The sequence below is a fragment of the Triticum dicoccoides genome, chromosome 4A (assembly GCF_002162155.2).
Source record: "Triticum dicoccoides isolate Atlit2015 ecotype Zavitan chromosome 4A, WEW_v2.0, whole genome shotgun sequence".
Classification (NCBI taxonomy): Eukaryota; Viridiplantae; Streptophyta; class Magnoliopsida; order Poales; family Poaceae; genus Triticum; species Triticum dicoccoides.
In genome coordinates, this window is record NC_041386.1 from 465,487,871 (window position 1) to 465,512,739 (window position 24,869).

Here is a 24,869-nt window from a genome sequence, read left to right on the forward strand (position 1 = left end):
TCACGGCCTCCAGGTTGATGTCTTGACGTAGGATCCAAGTCCTCTGGATCATGTTCGTTCCGAAAATCACGTTCCCGAAGGTTTCATTCCGTTTGGACTCCGTTTGATATTCTTTTTCTGCGAAACCCTAAAATAGGCAAAAACAACAATTCTGGGCTGGGCCTCCGGTTAATAGGTTAGTCCCAAAAATAATATAAAAGTGTATTATAAAGCCCAATAATGTCCAAAACAGAATATAATATAGTATGGAACAATCTAAAATTATAGATACGCTGGAGACGTATCAAGCATCCTCAAGCTTAATTCCTACTCGTCCTCGAGTATGTAAATGATGAAAATAGAATTTTTGATATGGAATGCTACTTGGCATATTTTCAATGTAATTCTTCTTAATTGTAGGATGAATATTCTAATCCGAAAGATTCAAGATAAAAGTTCAATATTGACATAAAAATAATAATACTTCAAGCATACTAACTAAGCAATTATGTCCTCTCAAAATAACTTGGCCAAAGAAAGTTCATCCCTACAAAATCATATAGTTTAGTCGTGCTTCATTTTCGTCACACAAGAATGCCCTCATCATGCACAACCCCGATGACAAGCCAAGCAATTGTTTCATACTTTAGTAATCTCAAACTTTTTCAACCTTCACACAATATATGAGCGTGAGCCATGGATATAGCACTATGGGTGGAATAGAATATAATGATGGGGGTTATGTGGAGAAGACAAAAAAGGGAGAAGGTCTCACATCAACGAGGCTAATCAATGAGCTATGGAGATGCCCATCAATTGATGTTAATGCAAGGAGTAGGGATTGCCATGCAACGGATGCACTAGAGCTATAAATATATGAAAGCTCAACAAAAGAAACTAAGTGGGTGTGCATCCAACTTGCTTGCTCATGAAGACCTAGGGCATTTGAGGAAGCCCATTGTTAGAATATACTAGCCAAGTTCTATAATGAAAAATTCCCACTAGTATATGAAAGTGACAAAACAAAAGACTCTCTATCATGAAGATTATGGTGTTACTTTGAAGCACAAGTGTGGTAAAAAGGATAGTAACATTGTCCCTTCTCTCATTTTCTCTCAATTTTTTGGGGCCTTCTCTTTTTTTATGGACTTTCTCTTTTTTTCCTCACTTGGGACAATGCTCTAGTAAATGATGATCATCACACTCCTATTTATTTACAACTCAATGATTACAACTCGATACTAGAACAAAGTATGATTCTACATGAATGCCTCCAGCGGTGTACCGGGATATGCAACGAACCAAGAGTGACATGTATGAAAGGATTATTAATGGTGGATTTGCCACAAATACTATGTCAACTACATGATCATGCAAAGCAATATGACAATGATGAACGTGTCATGATAAACGGAACGACGGAAAGTTGCATGGCAATATATCTCAGAATGGCTATGGGAATGCCATAATAGGTAGGTATGGTGGCTGTTTTGAGGAATATATAAGGAGGTTTATGTGTGAAAGAGCGTATCATATCACGGGGTTTGGATGCACCGGCGAAGTTTGCACCAACTCTCAATGTGCGAAAGGGCAATGCACGGTACCGAAGAGGCTAGCAATGATGGAAGGGTGAGAGTGTGTATAATCCATGGACTCAACATTAGTCATAAAGAACTCACATACTTATTGCAAAAATCTACAATTCATCAAAAACCAAGCACTACGCGCATGCTCCTAGGGGGATAGATTGGTAGGAAAAGACAATCGCTCGTCCCCGACCGCCACTCATAAGGAGGACACTCAAAGAACACCTCATGTTTCAAATTTGTTACATAACGTTTACCATACGTGCATGCTACGGGACTTGCAAACTTCAACACAAGTATTATTCAAATTCACAACTACTTAACTAGCACAACTTTGATATCACTACCTCCATGTCTCAAAACAATCATCAAGCATCAAACTTCTCTTAGTATTCAACACACTCATAAGAAAGTTTTTACTAGTCTTGAATACCTAGAATATTAGGATTATTTAAGTAAATTACCATGCTATTTAAGACTCTCAAAATAATCTAAGTGAAGCATGAGAGAATAATAGTTTCTATAAAACAAAACCACCACCGTGCTCTAAAAGATATTAGTGAAGTACTAGAGCAAAAACTATATAACTCAAAAGATATAAGTGAAGCACATAGAGTATTCTAATAATTTCCGAATCATGTGTGTCTCTCTCAAAAGGTGTGTACAGTAAGGATGATTGTGGTAAACTAAAAAGCAAAGACTCAAATCATACAAGACGCTCCAAGCAAAACACATATCATGTGGCGAATAAAAATATAGCTCCAAGTAAAGTTATCGATGGAAGTAGACGAAAGAGGGGATGCCTTCCGGGGCATCCCCAAGCTTTGGCTTTTAGGTGTCCTTAGATTATCTTGGGGTGCCATGGGAATCCCCAAGCTTAGGTTCTTGCAACTCCTTGTTCCATAATCCATCAAATCTTTCACCCAAAACTTGAAAACTTCACAACACAAAACTTAAAGTAGAAAATCTCGTGAGCTTCTTTAGCGAAAGAAAACAAAACACCACTTTAAGGTACTGTAATGAATTCATTATTTATTTATATTGGTGTTAAACCTACTGTATTCCAACTTCTCTATGGTTTATAAACTATTTTACTAGCCATAGATTCATTAAAATAAGCAAACAACACACGAAAAACAGAATATATCAAAAACAGAACAGTCTATAGTAATCGGTAGCTAACGCAAGCTCTGGCACCCTAAAAATTCTAAAATAATCGATGGACGTGAGGAATTTATCTATTAATCATATGCAAAAATAATTAACTAAATAGCACTTTCCAAATAAAAATGGCAGCAGTTCTCGTGAGCACTAAAGTTTCTGTTTTTTACAGCAAGATTAAAAAGACATTCCCCAAGTCTTCCCAACGGTTCTACTTGGCACAAACACTAATTAAACACAAAAAACACAACCAAAACAGAGTCTAGATAAATTATTTATTAAATAACAGCAAGGAAAATATTGGGTTGTCTCCCAACAAGCGCTTTTCTTTAAAGCCTTATAGCTAGGCATAATATTTCAATGATGCTCACATGAAAGACAAGAATTGAAACACAAAGAGAGCATCTTACAACACGTGACAAACACATCTAAGTCTAACATATTTCCTATGTATAGGCATCTTATAGGCAAACAAATTATCATCGCAAGCAAAAACTAGCATATGTAAGGAAGTGGAAAGAAACAATAGCAATCTCAACATAACAAGAGGTAATTTAGTAATGTGAAAATTTCTACCACCATATTTTCCTCTCTCATAATAATTACATGTAGGATCATAGGCGAATTCAACAAAATAGGTGTCACATAAAATATTTTCAACACGGTCCACATGCATGCAAAGTTGACACTCTTCCAAAATAGTGGGATTAACATTAACTAAAGTCATGACCTCTCCAAACCCACTTTTATCAAAGATTTCATAAGATTGAACATTTTCCAAATATGTGGGATCTAAAGTTGACACTCTTCCAAACCCACTTTCAATAATATTGCAAACACTATTATCAATCTCATATTCGTCATGGAGCTTAAATAAATTTTCAAGATCATAAGAAGAATCACCCCAATCATGATCATTGCAACAAGTAGAGGACATAGCAAAACAAGCATACCCAAGCTTAGGGTTTTGCATATTATTAGCACAATTTACATAAAAATAATTTATAATAAAATCATTGCAATCATGCTTTTTATTCAAATATCTATCGTGAATCGCTTCATAAAGTAATTCATCACACTTTTTAGATTCACGAATTTCAAGCAAAACCTCATAAAGATAATCTAGTGCACAAAACTCACTAGCAATTGGTTAATCATAATTGGATCTCTTTAAAATATTAGCAAGTGGATGAGGGTCCATAGGTCTTAGGTTCTCTGTTTAGTAATAAATAAACAACTATTCCAACAATACGAGCAAACAAGAAAGGGGCAAAAGAGGCAAATGGAAAAAGAGAGGGAGGACGGAGAGAGAGAGAGAGGGCGAATAAAACAGCAAGGGTGAAGTGGGGGAGAGGAAAACGAGAGGCAAATGGCAAATAATGTAATGCGGGAGATAAGGGTTTGTGATGGGTACTTGGTATGTTTTGACTTTTGCGCGAACCTCCCCGGCAATGGCGCCAGAAATCCTTCTTTCTACCTCTTGAGCTCTTGCGTTGGTTTTCCCTTGAAGAGGAAAGGGTGATGTAGCAAAGTAGCGTAAGTATTTCCCTTAGTTTTTGATAACCAAGGTATCAATCCAGTAGGAGGCCATGCACGAGTCCTTCGCACCTACACAAACAAATAAATCCTCGCAACCAACGCGATAAGGGGTTGTCAATCCCTACACGGTCACTTACGAGAGTGAGATCTGATAGATATGATAAGATAATATTTTCGGTATTTTTATGATGAAGAGAAATAAAAGAAGCAAAGTAAAATAAATGGCAAAGGAAATAACTAAGTATTGGAAGATTAATATGATGGAAGATAGACCCGGGGGCCATAGGTTTCACTAGTGGCTTCTATCAAGAGCATACGTATTCACGGTGGGTAAACAAATTACTGTTGAGCAATTGACAGAATTGAGCATAGTTATGAGAATATCTAGGTATGATCATGTATATAGGCATCACGTCCAAGACAAGTAGACCGACTCCTGCGTGCATCTACTACTATTACTCCACACAGCGACCGCTATCCAGCATGCATCTAGAGTATTAAGTTCATAAGAATAGAGTAACGCCTTATGCAAGATGACATGATGTAGAGGGATAAACTCATGCAATATGAAATATACCCCAACTTGTTATCCTCGATGGAAACAATACAATACGTGCCCTGCTGCCCCTACTGTCACTGGGAAAGGAGACCACAAGATTGAACCCAAAGCTAAGCACTTCTCCCATTGCAAGAAAGATCAACCTAGAAGGCCAAACCAAACTGATAATTCAAAGAGACTTGCAAAGATAACCAATCATACATAAAAGAATTCAGAGAAGATTCAAATACTGTTCATAGATAAACTTGATCATAAACCCACAATTCAGCGGTCTCAACAAACACACCGCAAAAGACGATTACATTGAATAGATCTCCACGAGAGAGGGGGAGAACTTTGTATTGAGATCCAAAAAGAGAGAAGAAGCCATCTAGCTAATAACTATGGACCCGTAGGTCTGAGGTAAACTACTCACACTTCATCGGAGGGGCTATGGTGTTGATGTAGAAGCCCTCCGTGATCGATGCCCCCTCCGGTGGAGCTCCAGAACAGTCCCCAAGATGGGATCTCGTGGATACAGAAAGTTACGGCGGTGGAATTAGGGTTTTGGCTCCGTATCTGGTAGTTTGGGGGTACTTAGGTATATATAGGAGGAAGGAGTGCGTCGATGGAGCAACAGGGGGCCCACAAGGGTGGAGGGCGCGCCTGGGAGGGGGGGGGTAGGCGCGCCCCCTACCTCGTGGCCTCCTGGTTGATGTCTTGACGTAGGGTCCAAGTCCTCTGGATCATGTTCGTTCCGAAAATCACGTTCCCGAAGGTTTCATTCCGTTTGGACTCCGTTTGATATTCTTTTCCTGCGAAACCCTAAAATACGAAAAACAACAATTCTGGGTTGGGCCTCTGGTTAATAGGTTAGTCCCAAAAATAATATAAAAGTGTATAATAAAGCCCAATAATGTCCAAAATAGAATATAATATAGCATGGAACAATAAAAAATTATAGATACGTTGGAGACGTATCATACAGAAAGTCATATCAGTGGCAGATACGACTTGAGAGAATATTGATCTTACCTTTAGCTCCTTGTGGGTTCGACACTCCATACTTATCACTTCCACCTTTGGAAAGTGCTACGATGATTCCTTTCACTTGAGAATTATCAATGTTCAAAGAGCTAAAGTTAATATTTCTAGCTAATGCCCGGGTTGAGAGATATGAAGTCTCCAAAAAGTTCTATAGCTGCAAGATGGAGGAGAATAGTTCTATCAGTGAACACATACTCAAAATGTCTGGGTATAATAACCACTTGACTCGGCTAGGAATTGATCTTCCAGTTGAGAGTGTTATTGACAAAGTTCTTCAGTCACTACCACCAAGCTACAAAGGCTTCGTGATGAACTAGAATATGCAAAGGATGACAAAAACAATTCCCAAGCTCTTCGCAATGCTTAAGGCCGCGGAGGTAGAAATCAGGAAGGAGCATCAAGAGTTGATGGTTAACAAGACCACTAGTTTCAAGAAAAAGGGCAAGGGAAAGAAAGGGCACTTCAAGAAGAATGGCAAGCAAGTTGCCACTCCCGTGGAGAAGCCCAAAGATGGACCCAAGCCTGAAACCGAGTGCTTCTACTCCAAATGGAATGGTCATTGGAAGCGGAATGGCCCCAAATGCTTGGCGGATAAGAAGGATGGAAAAGTGAACAAAGGTATATTTGATATTCATGTTATTGATGTGTACCCTACTAATGCTCATAGTAGCGCTTGGGTATTTGATACTAGTTTGATTACTCATATTTTTAACTTGAAATAGGAGCTACGAAATAAACCAAGATTGGCTAAGGACAAGGTGACGATGTGCGTTGGGAATGGTTCGAAGGTCGATGTGATCGCCATCGGCACGCTACCTCTACATCTACCTTCGGGATTAGTTTTAGACCTCAATAATTGTTATTTGGTGCCAGCGTTGAGCATGGACATTATATCCAGATCTTATTTATTGTGAGACGGTTATTCATTTAAATCGGAGAATATTGGTTGTTCTATTTATATGAGTAATATCTTTTATGGTCATGCACCCTTGATGAAAGGTCAATTCTTGTTTGATCTCGATCGTAGTGATACACATATTAATAATATTGATGCCAAAAGATGCAAAGTTGATAATGATAGTGAAACATACTTGTGGCACTACCGTTTAAGTCATATTGGTCTAGAGCGCATGAAGAAACTCCATGCGGATGGATTTTTGGAATCACTTGATTATGAATCATTTGATACTTGCAAACCATGCCTCATGGGCAAGATGACTAAAACTCCATTCTCTGGAACAATGGAGCGAGCTAATGACTTATTGGAAATAATACATACCGATGTATGCGGTCCAATGAGTGTTGAGGCATGCGATGGATATCGTTATTTTCTATGCTTCACGGAATATTTGAGTAGGTATGGATATATCTACTTGATGAAACACAAGTTTGAAACATTTGAAAAGTTCAAGGAATTTTAGAGTGAAGTGGAGAATCATCGCAACAAGAAAATAAAGTTTCTACTATCTGATCGTGGAGGCGAATATTTGATTTACAAGTTTGGCCTTCATTTAAAACAATGTGGAATTATTTCACAACTCACGCCACCTGGAACACCATAGCGTAATGGTGTGTCCGAACATCATAACCGTACTTTATTAGATATGGTGCGTTCTATGATGTCTCTTACTGATTTACCACTATCGTTTTGGGCTTATGCATTAGAGACAGCTGCATTCACGTTAAATAGGGCACCATCCAAATCCGTTGAGATGACACCCTATGAACTATGGTTTGGCCAGAAACCTAAGCTGTCGTTTAAAGTTTGGGGATGCGACACTTATGTCAAAAGGCTTCAGCCTGAGAAGCTTGAACCCAAATTGGAGAAGTGTGTCTTCATAGGATACCCTAAGGAAACTATTGGGTACACCTTCTACCACAGATCCGAAGGCAAGATCTTTGTTGCCAAGAATGGGTCATTTCTAGAGAAGGAGTTTCTCTCGAAAGAAGTGAGTGGGAGGAAAGTAGAACTTGATGAGGTAATTGTACCTTCTCTCGAATTGGAAAGTAGTACATCAGATAAAACCGTTCCCGTGATGCCTACACCAACTAGAGAGGAAGCTAATAATGATGATCATGAAACTTCAGATCAAGTTACTACTGAACCTCGTAGGTTGACCAGAACACGTACCGCACCAGAGTGGTACGGTAATCCTGTCCTGGAAGTCATGTTATTAGACCATAGTGAACCTACGAACTATGAAAAAGCTATGATGAGCCTAGATTCCGAAAAATGGCCTAAGACCATGAAATCTGAGATAGGATCCATGTATGAGTGTAAGTGCATCTAGTGCCACCCCTAGTTGGTTTTGGAGTATTGACGACAAACTTGGTTGAGGGACTAATGTGTTTGTGAGAATTGCAGGATAACACATGTAGTATCCCCTCATTGATTCAGTTTACCTACCAGAGATGACCCCTAAAAATGTATGAAGACGTAGAATAGAATGGTGGTTCGTGAAGACATTCACGACGAAGATTATGACATGTGAAGACATTCACTTGAAGACTATGGAGTGCGAAGACATAGTTGTTTCGTAGTTTCCTTTTCTTCTTTATTGAGTCATAGGAACCACCATACTGTTAAGTGGGGTCCAAGTGAACAAAGTCAGAGTGACTGATGTGATGCTCAATCAAATCCTATGTCTTTGGGCAAAGACAATAAGAGTAAATCATATCCAGAGCTGGATGAGTCATCTTTACTTGTAGCCCAAGTCAAGCTGTCGCATGTGCTTGAAATCCAACCATTGGACACGTGACGGTTCCTTAGTGACCCAGGGCCATTTCAGACATATCAGGTCGGGTTCCCTCCCGGCTATAAATATCCCACCCCCTACACCATAAATTGGTGGCTGCTCAGAGTTAGTGCGCGGCTTTTGTCGTTTGAGAGCAACCCACCTCTGAAGCATTTGAGAGAGAGATCCTTGCGAGGACAAAGCCCTAAACACCCAGAGCCAAAGAGTGTTAGGTATCACTAAAGTCTTTCTGTCTGCGTGACCTGAAGACTTGTTACACTTGAGGACTGTGAATCCTCGAGCCGGTTAGGCATCACGTTCTGAGCATCCAAGAGCCATTGTGGATCGCCAGTGAACGAAGTCTGTGAAGGTTTGTAGGTCTAACTTGAAGACTTACCAGAGTGATTGGGCGAGGACTGGGTGTCCTTAGCTCAAGGGGAATAAGGTGAAGACGCGGTCTTTTGAGTTCAATCTCAGCCTCTCTAACCAGATGTACAATTGTCACGACAATTGTAACTGGTCTACCAAATCTCTGTCTTCACCAAGCAACTGGCTCTATCCCCAACTTCCTTTACCTTTCAATTCGTCTTCGTGCAGTCATTGATTGCCTGTCTGATCTGATTAACTTCACTATGTGAAGACTATTACCTGTTTGGCTTCATACTGTCTTCAATTCTGATCCATACTACCTAGCTGCTGATAGTCTTTGTACTTTCACTACATTTGCTTAGTTGACTATGTCTTGTCTAGTGTAATCTATCTACCACTGCATATCAATAGGTTCATTTCATCTGTTTGTCTTCAAAGACCTCGTGTTTTGAAGACTTTCATAAAAATCGCCTATTCACCCCCTCTAGTCAATAACTAGCACTTTCAATTGGTACCAGAGCAAGGTGCTCCCTTGTTCTGTGTGATTTGGTTTAATCACCTGGAGTTTTAGCTATGTCGACTGCAGGGATAATCAAAGTCTCCGCTGCGTGCCCAGTCTTCGATGGCACTGATTTCCCCTACTGTAAGAATAAGATGCACATGCATCTTGAAGCCACTGACGTCGAGCTCTGGTATGTCGTCAAGACATGCGTTCCCAAGGTCGGTGAAGGTGTCACCGCTGCTGCTGTCAAGAGGTTCATTCAACTAGACTCAACCGCCAAGAACATCATCTATGGTCATTTGACCAAAGGACAGTATGGCCGTGTGAGTGCACTAGAAACTGTGAAGCTGGTCTGGGACTGGCTGTCCAAGGTCAACAAAGGCATCTCAACTCAGAGAGACTCAAGGATTGATGTTCTTCGCAACCTCTTAAACCAGTTCAAGAGAAACGACAATGAGAAAGTCCAGCTCACATTTGATCGCCTCACTGATATCACAAATGAGCTTCACACTCTTGGTGCCACTAAGATCACCAAGCACGAAATCATGAAGAAGCTTCTGAGATCACTTGACAGCTCATTTGACACCCTAGCCCTGATGATACAAGAGCGCCCTGACTTCAAAGATCTCGATCCATCTGACATACTTGAGAGACTCAACACACACGAGTTCCAGCTATCTGAGAAGAGAGACATATATGGCCCCAACTATGGCCGAACCCGTGCTTTGAAGGCAAAGGTTGTTTCCTCATCTGAAGAAGAATCTGACTACAGTTTTGAGGATCCCGAAGACATTGGAAAGGAGCTTGCCATGCTCGTGAAGAAGTTCCAGAAGTTCTCCAAAAAGAATTGCTTCAGAAAGTCTTCAAGATCCAGCTCAAGAAATTATGAGGCTTCCACTCATGACCACAAGAAGAGAACATGCCACAAATGCAAGAAGCCAAGCCACTACATCTCTGAGTGCCCTTAATTGGACAAGGAATCTAAGAAGAAGAAGAAGAAGAGCAAGGAATATGATTCTAATGACAACAAGAAGAAGAAAACCTCAAAGTCTTCTCCCAAGTCTTCATCAAAGTCTTCATCTCACAAGAAGAGCTCATCTAGCAAGGCTCGTGCATTCGTTGGCAAGGAAATGGATTCAGAGGAGGAGTCTGCTTTGAGGAGGCGGAGGTGGATTCTGAGGAGGAGTCTGATCCTGTAAGTGCATCTAGTGCCACCCCTAGTTGGTTTTGGAGTATTGACGACAAACCTAGTTGAGGGACTAATGTGTTTGTGAGAATTGCAGGATAACACAGGTAGAAGTTCCTCATTGATTCGGTTTTCCCACCAAAGATGACCCCTAAAAATGTATGAAGACATTGAAGTCAAAGGTGGTATGTGAACACATTCACATTGAAGACTATGACAAGAGAAGACATCGCGTGAAGACTATGGAACACGAAGACTTAGTTGTTTCGTTGTTCTTTTTCTTCTTTGTTGAGTCATAGGAACCACCGTACTGTTAAGTGGGTCCCAAGAGAACCAGTCAGAATGACTGAAGTGATGCTTAACCAAAATCCTATGTCTTCGAGCGAAGACAATGAGAGCAAATCTTATCAAGAGCTGGATAAGTCAGCTTTGCTTGTAGCCCAAGTAAAGTTGCCGTGTGTGTTTGAAATCTAACCATTGGAACACGTGTCAGTTCCTTAGTGACCCAGGGTCATTTCGGACAAATCAGGTTGGGTTGCCTAGTGGCTTTAAATAGCCCACCCCCTACAACCATAAACGGTTGGCTGCTCAGAGTTAGTGTACGGCTTTTGTCGTTTGAGAGCAACCCACCTTGAAGCCTTTGAGAGAGAATTCCTTGCGAGGATAAAGCCCTAAACACCCAGAGCCAAAGAGTGTTAGGCATCACTTAAGTCTTCCTGTCTGTGTGATCTGAAGACTTATTACACTTGAGGACTGTGAATCCTCCAGCCGGTTAGGCGTCGCGTTCTGAGCATCCAAGAGTCATTGTGGATTGCCGGTGAACGAAGTCTATGAAGGTTTGGAAGTCTGCCTTGAAGACTTACCGGAGTGATTGGGCGAGGACTGTGTGTCCTTGGCTCAAGGGGAATAAGGTGAAGACACGGTCTTCTGAGTTGAATCTCAGCCTCCCTAACCAGATGTACAGTTGTCACAGCAACTGGAACTGGTCCAACAAATCATTGTCTTCAACGAGTCACTTGTTCTATCCTTCCCATCTCTTTATTTACAGTTGGTCCTTGTGAAGTCATTGTCTGTTTGCATTATCTTTTGTCTTCACTGAGTGACTGCTTGTTCTGATTGGCTTCATACTATCTTCCTACCTGATCTATACTGCCTAGCTGCTATTAGTCGTTGTGCTTTCACTTCATTGAATACTTGACTATGGCTTGCTTAGTGTAGTCTACCTTCCGCTGCATGGTAATAGGTTTATTTCTATCGTTTGTCTTCGAAACTCCCATGTTTTGAAGACTTTCTTAAAATCACCTATTCACCCCCTCTAGTCGATCACTAGCACTTTCAATTGGTATCAGAGCAAGGTACTCCCTTGTTCTATGTGATTCGGTTTAACCACCTAGAGTTTTAGCTATGTCGACTGCAGGGATAATCAAAGTCTCCGCTACGTGCCCAGTCTTCAATGGAACTGAATATCCCTACTGGAAGAATAAGATGCGCATGCATCTTGAAGCCATTGATGTCGACCTCTGGTATGTCGTCAAGAATGGCGTCCCCAAGGCTGGTGAAGGTGTCACCACTGCTGATGTCAAGAAGTTCGTTCAACTGGACTCCACGACCAAGAACATTATCTGTGGTCATCTGACCAAAGGACACTATGGCCGTGTGAGTGCTCTGGAAACATCTAAGCTAGTCTGGGACTGGCTCTCCAAGGTCAACGAAGGCGTCTCAACCCAAAGAGATCAAAGAATCAGTGTCCTTCGCAACCTCTTCAACCGCTTCAAGAGAAACGATAATGAGAATGTTCAGCTCATGTTTGATCGACTCACTGACATCACAAATGAGCTTCAAGCCCTTGGCGCTACTGAGATCACCAAGCATGAAGTCGTCAAAACACTCCTGAGATCACTTGACAGCTCGTTTGACACCCTAGCCCTGATGATTCAAGAATGTCCTGACTTCAAGACACTCGATCTGTCTGACATACTTGAAAAGCTCAAAACACATGAGTTTCAACTTTCTGAGAAAAGAGACATCTTCGGTCCCAACTATGGGCGAACTCGTGCCCTGAAGGCAAAAGTTGTCTCCTCATCTGAAGAAGAATCTGACAGCAGTTCTGATGATCCTGAAGACATTGGAAAGGAGCTTGCCATGCTTGTGAAGAAGTTCCAAAAATTCACCAAGAAGAAAGGCTTCATAAAGTCTTCACGATCAAGCTCAAGGAATGATGAAGCTTCTGCTCATGACTACAAGAAGAGAACATGCCACAAGTGCAAGAAACCTGGCCACTACATCTCTGAGTGTCTGCAGTGGGACAATGAGAACAAGAAGAAGAAGAAGAAGAAGAGCAAGGAGTATGATTCTGACGACAAGAAGAAGAAGAAATACTCAAAGTCTTCTTCCAAGTCTTCCTCAAAGTCTTCATCACACAAGAAGAGCTTATCTGGCAAGGCTCGTGCGTTTGTTGGCAAGGAAATGGATTTAGAGGAGGAGTGCGCTTCTGAGAAGGCGGAGGTGGAGTCTGAGGAGGAGTCCGATTCTGGCGTTGCAAGTCTGGCTACAACATACGTTTCCAAGTCCATCTTCAACACTGAAGACAATGACTTCATCACCGACGCTGATGAAAATGACAAGGACTACTCTGCTCCCACCTACTGCTTCATGGCACGCGGTGCCAAGGTAAACACACGCACTACTCACTATCAAACATCCAGTGAAGATGACTCTGATTGTGGTTCCAAACCCAGCTACAAAACACTTGCTAAAATTGCAACTGAACAATAGAAAGCTATGGAACATATTCAAAAACGGTTAGACAAAAGCGATGACCTGTTAGATGCTGAAATGACTCGATCTCAGTCCTTAATTGAAGACATAAAAAATCTTCATGTTAAGTATGAGGAACTTGAAAGTCGTCATGAAACGCTCTCAACAACTCATGAAAAGCTTTCTTCTGATTATCTTCAAAGGAAGCAAGATCTTGAGAAATTGAGAGCGGCTCATGAAGATCTTCAAAAGGAAAATGAGTCACTTCGCGCCAAACAGATCAGTTCCACTCAGGAAGGATTTGAACCACCATGTCTTAAATGCATTGAGCGTGACAACGCTAATTTTGTTGCTGGATGTTCTACTTCTGCTATTATTGCAATATCTTCAACTTTTGATGTGGTAACTAACCCCTTTGCTGAGGATACCACTGCTATTGCTGATGAAAATGCTAGCTTGAAGACATTGCTTGAAACAGGGATGTACAAAAGTCTCAAAGGGCATCAGACACTACGTGATGTCCTCAAAAGGCAGATCTTGAACTGATACCCTAGGAAAGAGGGTCTTGGGTTCGAAAGGAAAATGAATGCTGATGGCTCTTTCTGGAAACCTAAGCAGTACCCCAAAACCACATGGGTTGCTGCAAAGGAACCTTCAGGGGATCCATCCACCCTGTCTGGCTTCACTTGTGCTAATCCCATTGTTATTGATGAATCCTTTGATGCAAGCTATAAACTGTTTAAGAATCAGAATGGTGAAGTGTTTGCCAGGTATATTGGTACTAACTGCAAGAATGGGCCACCTATGAAGAAAGTCTGGGTGCCGAAAAAGTGGTTGGAGAATCTTCCTGTGAATGTCGTCATGACACCACAAGTGAAGAAGACAAACCCCAGACCACATGCTTCATATGGTCTAAAGGCTTCATACAGACAAAGGACTCACCTGAGTTGCACTAACGCAAATGTTTTGCAGGGAAACCATACTCATGCCTATGAATATGAGCACATTTCATCAAACCGCCATGTTCATAAGACCAAGAACTACTCTGCTTATTCTTATGAGTATTATTGTCCACCTGCAAGACTATTTTCTAGGGCTCCAAAGCCAAAGTTCTCAGATGCTGCACTTAGACTCATTGCTTCGAAGCCACCCTTGAAGATGTGGGTGGCTAAGAAAGCTTAACTCTCTTTTGCAGGGAAGGGTCTCCAGCCAAAAATCAAATTCGTCTAAAGCTATTGCTAGGGACCTTAAACATCTTGTAGGGCGCAAGATCAAATGCCCAAATGGTCTTATTATGTATTTTGTTCCTAAATCGCTTGCTACTTGCCTTATCAGTCCTAACCTCGATCTAAGCTTTCATAATCCACTTGCTCGTCAAATGTTTATGCTTCATAATTCTCTTCGTGAAGCCTATCCCCCTAACTGCACTATAGGGTATGACACCAGCTGCTTCAGAATGGATTATTGATAGTGGGTGTACTAATCACATGACTAGCAAGCGAAGTCTTCTCATGGACTTGACTTTGCGTCCATCTGACAAGAGTCACATCACATTTTCTGATACTGGTAAAAGCAAGGTATTGGGTCTAGGTAGAGTTGCAATCTCAAGGGATCAACACATGGATAAAGTGATGCTTGTTGAATCCCTTGGTTTCAACTTAATGTCTGTCTCAATGCTTTGCGATTTAAACATGATTGTGATATTTGGAAAATATCGTTCCCTTGTTCTAATGGAATCTGACAAGTCTCTAGTCTTTGAAGGCTATACGAAAGATTATTTGTACGTGGTAGATTTCTCAGCAGGACCACAGCTTGCCGTATGTCTTCTAGCAAAAGCTTCAGAATGTTGGCTCTGGCGTCGGAGGCTAGGGCATGCTAGCATGAGGAACTTACACACTTTTGCAAAGAAGAAACATGTCATAGGCATCGAGGGCGTCAAGTCCAAGAAGGATCACTTATGCGGTGCCTGTGAAGCAGGAAAGATGACGAGGGCCAAGCATCCCTCGAAGACAATCATGACAATGACTCAACCCTTCGAACTGCTCCACATGGACCTCTTCGGTCCCACTCACTACTCAACTCTTACTACCACTGCTTGTCTCTATGGCTTCGTCATTGTTGATGATTATTCAAGATATACTTGGGTGCATATAATCCTCTACAAGACTAAAATGCAGGATGTCTTCAGACGCTTCGCCAATCGAGCCATGAACAACTATGGCGTCAAGATCAAGCACATTAGAAGTGACAATGGCACTGAATTCAAGAACACTAGCCTCGACACTTATCTTGATGCTTTGGGCATCATTCATGAATTCTCAACTTCGTACACGCCGCAGCAGAATGGCGTCGTGGAACGCAAGAACAGAACACTTATTGAGATGGCCCGGACGATGCTCGATGAATACAAGACTCCAAGAAAGTTCTGGCCTGAAGCCATTGATACTGCATGCCATATCATCAACCATGTTTATCTTCACAAGCTTCTGAACAAAACATCCTATGAGCTCCTTACTGGTAAGAAGCCAAATGTCAGTTACTGCACAGTATTTGGTGCCAGGTGTTGGACCAAGGATCCACATCACACTTCAAAATTTGCACCGAAAGCACATGAAGGTTTTATGCTTGGATACGGAAAGGACTCGCACTCCTACAGAGTCTTCAACCTCTTTCACTATAAAGTGGTTGAAACTGTGGATGTGCGGTTCGATGAGACTAACGGCTCGCAAAGAGAGCACCTGCCAAATGTGCTAGATGAAGTTCCATCCAGTGAAACCATCAAGCTCATGGGAACTAGAGAAATCATATTGTCTGAAGCTCGGCCTGAAGAAGAACTCATCATCTCTGCACCTGATCAACCTGAAGACAATGCTCAGCCTGAAGACAATCCTTCTAACGATGACAATGATCAGCAAGAGCAAAATCTTCGTCCTGTTCATCCTAGTGTTGCAAATGAAGTACATATTGAGAGAATAATTGATAGCATCAATGCACCAGGTCCACTCACTCATTCAAGGGCAACACAACTAGCAAATTTCTGTGGGCACTTTGCATTCGTCTCAATATCTGAACCCAAGAAAGTTGATGAAGCCTTCATGGAACCTGAATGGATTCAAGCTATGCAAGAAGAGCTTCAATAATTTGAGTTGAATAATGTATGGGAACTGGTCAAGCGTCCTGATCCTCGTAAGCACAATATCATAGGCACTAAATGGATATATCGCAACAAGCAAGATGAGCATGGTCAAGTTGTCAGAAACAAAGCTCGTCTCGTTGCTCAAGGATACACTCAAGTTGAAGGAATTGACTTCGATGAAACATTTGCTCCTGTGGCTAGGCTTGAAGCTATACGCATACTGCTGGCCTATGCAAATCATCATAACATTCTTCTGTATCAAATGGATGTGAAGAGCGCCTTTCTCAATGGCAAGATTGAAGAAGAAGTGTATGTTGCACAACCGCCTGGCTTTGAAGATCCAAAACATCCTGACATGGTTTACAAGCTCAAGAAGGCACTGTACGGCCTTAAACAAGCCCCTCGAGCTTGGTATGACACACTCAAAGACTTCCTGAAGAGCAAAGGCTTTAAACCTGGTTCACTGGATCCCACTCTCTTCACTAAGACATATGATGGTGAACTGTTTGTGTGCCAAATATATGTGGATGACATTATCTTCGGCTGCACTAACCAGAAATACAGTGAAGAGTTTGGATATATGATGCAAGAGCAATATCAGATGTCCATGATGGGTGAGCTAAAGCTCTTCCTTGGTCTTCAAATACGACAGCAACGCAACGGCATCTTCATATCTCAAGAGAAATACCTCAAAGATTGCCTAAAGAAGTTTGGAATGCAAGACTGCAAAGGCTACACGATGCCAATGCCAGCTAAACACCATATGGGTCCCGACCACAATGGTAAAGAGTTCGATCAAAAGGTATACTGCTCCATGATTGGTTCTTTGCTTTATTTATGTGCATCTAGGCCAAATATCATGCTTAGTGTTTGCATGTGTGCCCGATTCCAAGCGGCACCAAAGGAATCACATCACTTAGCTGTGAAGCAAATTCTTCGATATTTGGCTCACACCCCAACACTAGGATTATGGTATCCAAAGGGCTCAGAGTTTGATCTAGTTGGATTCTCGGATGCTGATTATGGTGGTGACAAAGTGGATCGCAAGTCTACATCAGGCACATGTCACTTTCTGGGACGATCACTTGTATGTTGGTCTTCAAAGAAGAAGAACTGTGTATCTCTCCCCACTGCTAAATCTGAATACATTGCCGCTGGATCTTGCTATGCTCAGCTTCTATGGATGAAGCAAACACTCAACGACTATGGCATTCATCTGAAGTAAGTGCCACTCTACTGCGACAACGAAAGCGCCATCAAGATTGCTAACAACCCAGTTCAGCACTCGAAGACAAAGCACATTGAAATTCGTCATCACTTTCTCAGAGATCATGTCATGAAGGAAGATATTGATATCATACACGTCAACACTGAAGAGCAACTGGCAGATATCTTCACAAAGCCCTTGGATGAGAGAAGGTTTTGCAAGTTACGGTGTGAGCTAAATATCTTGGAATCCTCAAATGTCCTGTGATCAGGCACACATCCTAGCACTTGTGCATGTTGATGACTTAGATGTGCAACACACGAAGTAACGTATGTCTTCAATCAATGAAGACTTGCATTCTGAGTGTGAATACATTAACGTGGAATTTGACTTCGGAGCGTCACGATAATTGTGCGCCGTGTCTGGGTCTAATACTTCCTATATGATGGGTAACGCCACCACCAAATTCTTCCCTAAGAAGTGTTTCTCACATGGCGTTACATTTGCAAAGTCTTCACTTTCTGTTTGTCTTCAGTGTTAACATGGCTTCATGTTTATCTTCAACGTACTGATTTGGTTTTTGTCCCCTACAACATTCACTTATAGCTATGGCTTCTTGCTGAATCTTTTGAACTAAGTGAATGTGATCGGACCCTAACCCCTCTATGCTTCTTTTCTAAGTCTATCTATCCAAATCATATGCATTCTATTGACACTGTCAAAATGTCTTCTATGCGTCCTTGTCAGCAGAAGACACACAGACAAACATTAATCCGTTTTCAATGCTAAATCCTTCCACCTGAAATCCGGAGAAGTGGGAACGACCACCCAACAATCTAGGCGTGTGTGGGAACATGGAACAACCTCCAATGTGTTGCATGATAGCCACATGTCCTTCAGATGTGAACCGCCAGGGGCACTTGTGTAATAACACTGTGTCGTCCCTGTCCCTATAAATACATGCCTCACCCCAGTCATTATCTCTTCTTCCACTCTCGCACGAACCCTAGCGCCACCGCTAGCCCTCGATGACGCCGGCGACGAAGCGCTTAGCTGCCGCGACCTCACCGACGTCGTCCTCACGCCGGCCGCGGACATCGTCTTCTCCGCCGTCGCCGTAGGTGTCCTCCGTCGTCGTAGGTGTCCTCCTTCGCCAAGTTAGGGCATAGACGATCGAACTGTCCGGCCTCCTCTCCCACTCCGTCTAGTAGTTCCTCATGTGGTAAATAAAACCTCCTTTTTACAGTCCTTTTGATCCGATAGATTCATCCTTTTCAACCACAAGTAGTTTTTGTTCACACAAGTTGGATCTATCTCATACTGCATCTCATAACATGCCTAGTATATTCACTTATGCTTCACAAAGTAATTAGATTCCTCACTTGTACTTATTCCTGGATTCGTACAAATATGGAACCAACTCTCTACCTATGAGTGAATGTCTTCGCACTATGAGGTCAATGTCTTCTAAACTGATTTATCTTCAAAAAATCTTCTGAGAATGCATATGAACTCTTCCCCTTCCCTCGCACCTTTAATGATGTCATAGGTACATGTCCGTGGGAGAATCCCTTGGTTCTCATAGTCTGCATTCATTTGCAGAGTTCTTACAACATCATATAAATTCTCCTGAAGCCAGTTCTTGTCTGACCAGTAGACGGAAGACTTTGACAGTTTTGAAGCCTTTCAGTCTAAACCTCATGGCAACAGAGAAATCTGCAAGGAAGGGTGGCAGACAGCGTCGTGGCAACACCTCAAGGGATTTGCCTCCTGACCTCTATGAGCTGTACAAGACAGATCCAGAGGAGGACTACAATCAGCGGAAAACCCGAATCCAATGGATTCGAAGATATTGGGCAGAACAATGGTTCAAGTACAGGTTCGTGACCCAGGAGTATGCTGAGAAAAACGCGATCAAGCGACCGTGGGGAGACATCTTGTACATAAATCTTCAACCCGGATCCAGAGCTGAAGCCATTGAACAAGGCTTCTATCCTTGCATGGTCCGTGGACCACAGCCTGCCGATGCAGACCCATCTTCGCTGCTATGGTGCCGTGATGACAATATGTTCAAGCGCAACTTCCAGTTTGCCAAGAACTCGGCCAAAGCGAACAAGAAGTCATGGGGACTAGACTTCAATCCAGGCCCCTCTGCTCCTTGTGCTGACGGCACACACGAAGCTGAACCCAATCTAGTTGGGCCCTTCTATAACTCAGAAGGTCTCATTACTCACATACAGGTTCAAGGGGCAGTCGTGAATCAACCTGCAGACGACGTTGAACCTGACGAAGTGCCTGCACCACCGAAGCCAAAGAAGTTGAAGAAACCTAAGGCTTCGAGGCCTGCCCCTGCACCAAAGGTTTCACGGGCGAAGCCTCTGGCCACTGCACCTCCTGAACACAGTGTGTAGTCTGAAGATCTGTCATGCATATCCAAGCCCTCCAAAGTGAAGATGCCCATGCAACCCACCAGCCAAGCACTGACCCCTGCTGCTGTTCTGCACAACGAGAATGATGCCATTGATCTGTCCAGCGACGACGACCTTGGCGATGACGCTCTTGAGCAGTTGATCAAGAGCAAGCAAGAGGCAGAAATCTTCAATGACCTTCCTCTCTTTGATGTTGAAATCATCAACAAGTTCATTGATGAGTGGTTTGACAGCCCAAATGTTAGCTTTGATGATCTTCAGCTTCCCATTGGCCTCAGCGTCGCCTTCCATGGAGCCATTGCTGCTGAGCTGGCTCTAGCTCAGAAAATTGTCGAGCTGAAGCATAAGATAGATTATGAAAAGGCTCAGTTCAAGAAGCATATGGCCAAGCTCAATGTTGAAGACATTCAGAACTTCCAGGTCATGATGCATGAGCTCAAGGAAGCATTCCGAACCAAACACGAAGAAGCCAAAGGTTCTCGTGAGTGCATGAAGGATCTTGCTGCTAAATGTGTTCAGGGATACAATGAAGTTGAAAAGCGCAAGGCTTTGGGGCGACCAGTCATCGACTCCAGAATGGCGGCCAAGAAGAAGAAGAAGCCAGTTGTGGCAGAACCCGAAGCACCAAGGCATGAAGTACATCCAATTGTCTTCCCAGCCAGTATGACAGGGTCGAAGCCTAAGGTCCCCATAGTGGCTTCAGAACTGAATAAAACAAGGGCAGCTGAAGATGAAGCCAGAAAGCACAAAACCAAGGCCACCACTGATGATGCTCCTCCAACTAAGAAATGCAAAACCAAGGCCACCACTGATGATGCTCCTCCAACTAAGAAACGCAAAACCAAGAAGAGAGATCGGGCTGCTCCCACAGAGCCCCTTGAGGTCGAGCCAATCTCAGTGGCTCGTCCTACGTCTGAAAATCAAGAACGCCAAGTGGTAGTTCATGAGCCTGCTTCCACAGAGGCTCATCAAGCTGAAGACAATCCAGCTGTTGACCCCACCGCAGCTGAAGACATTGGTCCTCATGACAATGTTGAAGATGATGAAGTCCTTCCTCAGATCGAGCACCAGTTGGTATCATCGCCTGTGCTCACGCACAGCGAACTCATCAGCATTGGTCGTCCTCTAACGCCAACTGCTCAGGATGCATCGTGGGCTGATCACCCACAACGACAAGACACCCCAAGTTCTCCCCAACCACAAATCACCTCACCCATGCAAGATGACGATGACTTTGAGGCCCAGCAAACTCCATCTCTGCAACCGTCGCCAGCATTACGCAGGCTTCGCAAAGGACCAAGGCCCCAAGTCACTCCCACTTTGCACGTGTCAGAGTCTGAAGCCAAAACTGCTGAAGATATTTCGGCTGCATCAGCCGATGAAAGAGAAGAAGCAAGAGTTGAAGTAGAAAGAGTTGCTACACCCCCGTCCCACCAAGATGTTGTTCTCGGGGAGAACGTGTCCAACCCTCCAGCTTCTGAAGTGGAGGTTAACAATCCTGAGGCGGCCACCAACATCAACACTGAAGCCAATGACATTGTCATGGTTGAAGCTAATGTGGCGCCTGAAGCTACTGCGGTGCCAGAAGTACAAGCACCTGAAGCCACTGCAGCGCCCGAAGCCAATACTGAAGCACCTGAAGCCAATGTGGCCCTTGAAGCCCAAATCAACGACAATGTCAATGCTCCTGTACCCCCTCCAAGACCTCATACAATTGAGCTGGCATTTGATCGTGGTCAGCCTGTTATGGTCCGATGGCCCATTCTGGTTCCTCCACCTGCTGCGGGTCCACAATTTGACTATCATGTCGAGCACAGACCTCCCGTCCAAAATCCCAAGCCAAGACTTCCATGATTCCTAGGCACTGCAACTTCACCTGGGGTCTTCAATGTGAATGGCTTTGTGGCACACAACACCTTCTTCAACAGCGCCAAGAACCCTTACACCAAACCTCGCATTTCATCAGATCGGTTCCAGAGCTATCAGCAGCGCAGCTACTATTCCTGCGTCTTATACAATCAAGGGCGCATCTTTCCACATATGCATCTCGACACTGAAGCTATAGCTGGCCTGCCCTGCCTTGAAGAAGTGTTGGATTGCTTCAGAGACGCTGGACTGCTGCAGTTTGTCATAGATAAGGAACACTGGAATGAAGAGCTTGTGCTACAGTTCTATGCAACTCTTCACATTCGAGGCTACAACAGGGATCCAAAGACTTGGGTCCTTGAGTGGATGACAGGCAATGTCCATCATGAAGCCAAAGCTCTTGATATCATTGAGCTCACAGGCCTGCCCACTCCTGGTGAATACTATGAACCAGGTTGTCAACAACACCAGAGTGCTTTGGAGAGCATCTTTCAGAAGCCAGAACCCAACATGAGCCAAATGTTGAGCATGATGAAGCCTTTGCCTCACGACGCTGACTACCCATCTGAATTCTTTGTTGAAGACCTAGAGTATCTGCCTCACACCATTTATCATATCATTAGAAAAACTCTATGGCCCGTCAAAGGACATTCATCTGCAGCGAAGCTTGAAGGAGCAATGAAGACTTTGGTCTTCTATATCTTCAATGGCATCAGCTTCAATGCTCAAGACTTCTTTATCAGGCAGTTGGCTGCATCAGGCTCTGACATTTTTGGTCTGAAGTTCTATGCTCCATGGGTAATACGACTTATCAAGCTTCACTCTACCATTAACTACCAGTCGTCTGCGCGCAATCATCTTGTCTTCTTGCCAGAGGTTGATCTGTCTGTTGAAGCTATTTACCCAGAGCCTGCTAAGGATCCCATTTATCTTCACAATGTTGATCACCAAAGCTTCACCTAGCCCATTGAAGGAGTTCAGGCAGTCTCGCGCGTTTATCCCTTGGCTGGCAACACACGTGCCCCTCGCGCTCAAACTGACGCCACTGGTAGCACCATTGCGCAAAGGCCTCGAAGGCGATCTCATGTTCTAAATGACCGAGAGCTTCTTGTCGCGCTACACCAGAAATAGGACAAACATCACGATTGGCTTAAGCGTCAGATGCAAAGCCTCTTGGTAGATGTCAACCGCATTCGCAATCTTGCCACCAAGAATGCCTTTGTCACTCATGAAACCTGTCGGAGGTCGTGGAAGAGTTTGACATTGCTTAGTGCTGAGGCTGATCTGCAAGACGATGGCTTCAGCGAAGGATTCAAGTTTGACTCAACTCCTCCCAGGAATGCTCACGTGCATCAGACTCCCTCACTTGAAGACTCTGACTATTCGTCCTCAGCTGCGATAGTGAATGCCAGAGTCATTGATGACCAAGATGATGCAACTTCACCTCCTCCAACTTCAGCGCGTGTCGACACTGCACCAAGTTCTTCTGCACCACCGGACCTCAACGATGACCCTGCTGCCTCGCCTGCACCTCATGGGAACGAGTAGGCGCTCTATGTCTTCAAACCTTTTTGGTCCTTACTGACAAAAACGGGAGAAGCATATGAGTTGATAGTCTTCAAGAAGGTCCATATGGGTGGTTGCTTTACCTTTTGCTACTTTTGCCAAGTGCTTACAACTCTTGCTTTTCGATACATTTGGTTCTTCGAGTTGTAACGCTTAAACTCGATGGTCGTCTGCTACTTATTTGCTATTCTGTGATGCAATGATAAATTGTGCATTTAGGTCATTTTGCAGACGTCCATTTTTCATTTTGCATGTCATTATCTTTGTTACATCAAATCATGCATGATGAATTGTCATCATAAGTTGAAGAGGATCTCCACAAGTACAACCTGCCATGTGCATTTGCATTCCAAGAGCAAATTACTTATATGCACATCTTCAGGGGGAGCCTTTGCCACTTATGAAGACAATACCCTATCCTTTACAATTTCACATATTTTATTCCCCGTTGAAAACTTCAACTAGTTTGTCATCAATCACCAAAAAGGGGGAGATTGTAAGTGCATCTAGTGCCACCCCTAGTTGGTTTTGGAGTATTGACGACAAACCTGGTTGAGGGACTAATGGGTTTGTGAGAATTGCAGGATAACACAGGTAGAAGTCCCTCATTGATTCGGTTTTCCTACCAGAGATGACCCCTAAAAATGTATGAAGACATTGAAGTCAAAGGTGGTATGTGAAGACATTCACATTGAAGACTATGACAAGAGAAGACATCGCGTGAAGACTATGGAGCGCGAAGACTTAGTTGTTTCGTCGTTCTTTTTCTTCTTTGTTGAGTCATAGGAACCACTGTACTGTTAAGTGGGGTCCAAGAGAACCAGTCAGAATGACTGAAGTGATGCTTAACCAAAATCCTATGTCTTCGAGCGAAGACAATGAGAGCAAATCTTATCCAGAGCTGGATAAGTCAGCTTTGCTTGTAGCCCAAGTAAAGTTGCCGTGTGTGTTTGAAATCTGACCGTTGGAACATGTGTCAGTTCCTTTGTGACCCAGGGTCATTTCGGACAAATCAGGTTGGGTTGCCTAGTGGCTATAAATAGCCCACCCCCTACAACCATAAACGGTTGGCTGCTCAGAGTTAGTGTACGGCTTTTGTCGTTTGAGAGCAACCCACCTCAAAGCCTTTGAGAGAGAATTCCTTGCGAGGATAAAGCCCTAAACACCCAGAGCCAAAGAGTGTTAGGCATCACTTAAGTCTTCCTGTCTGTGTGATCTGAAGACTTATTACACTTGAGGACTGTGAATCCTCCAGCCGGTTAGGCG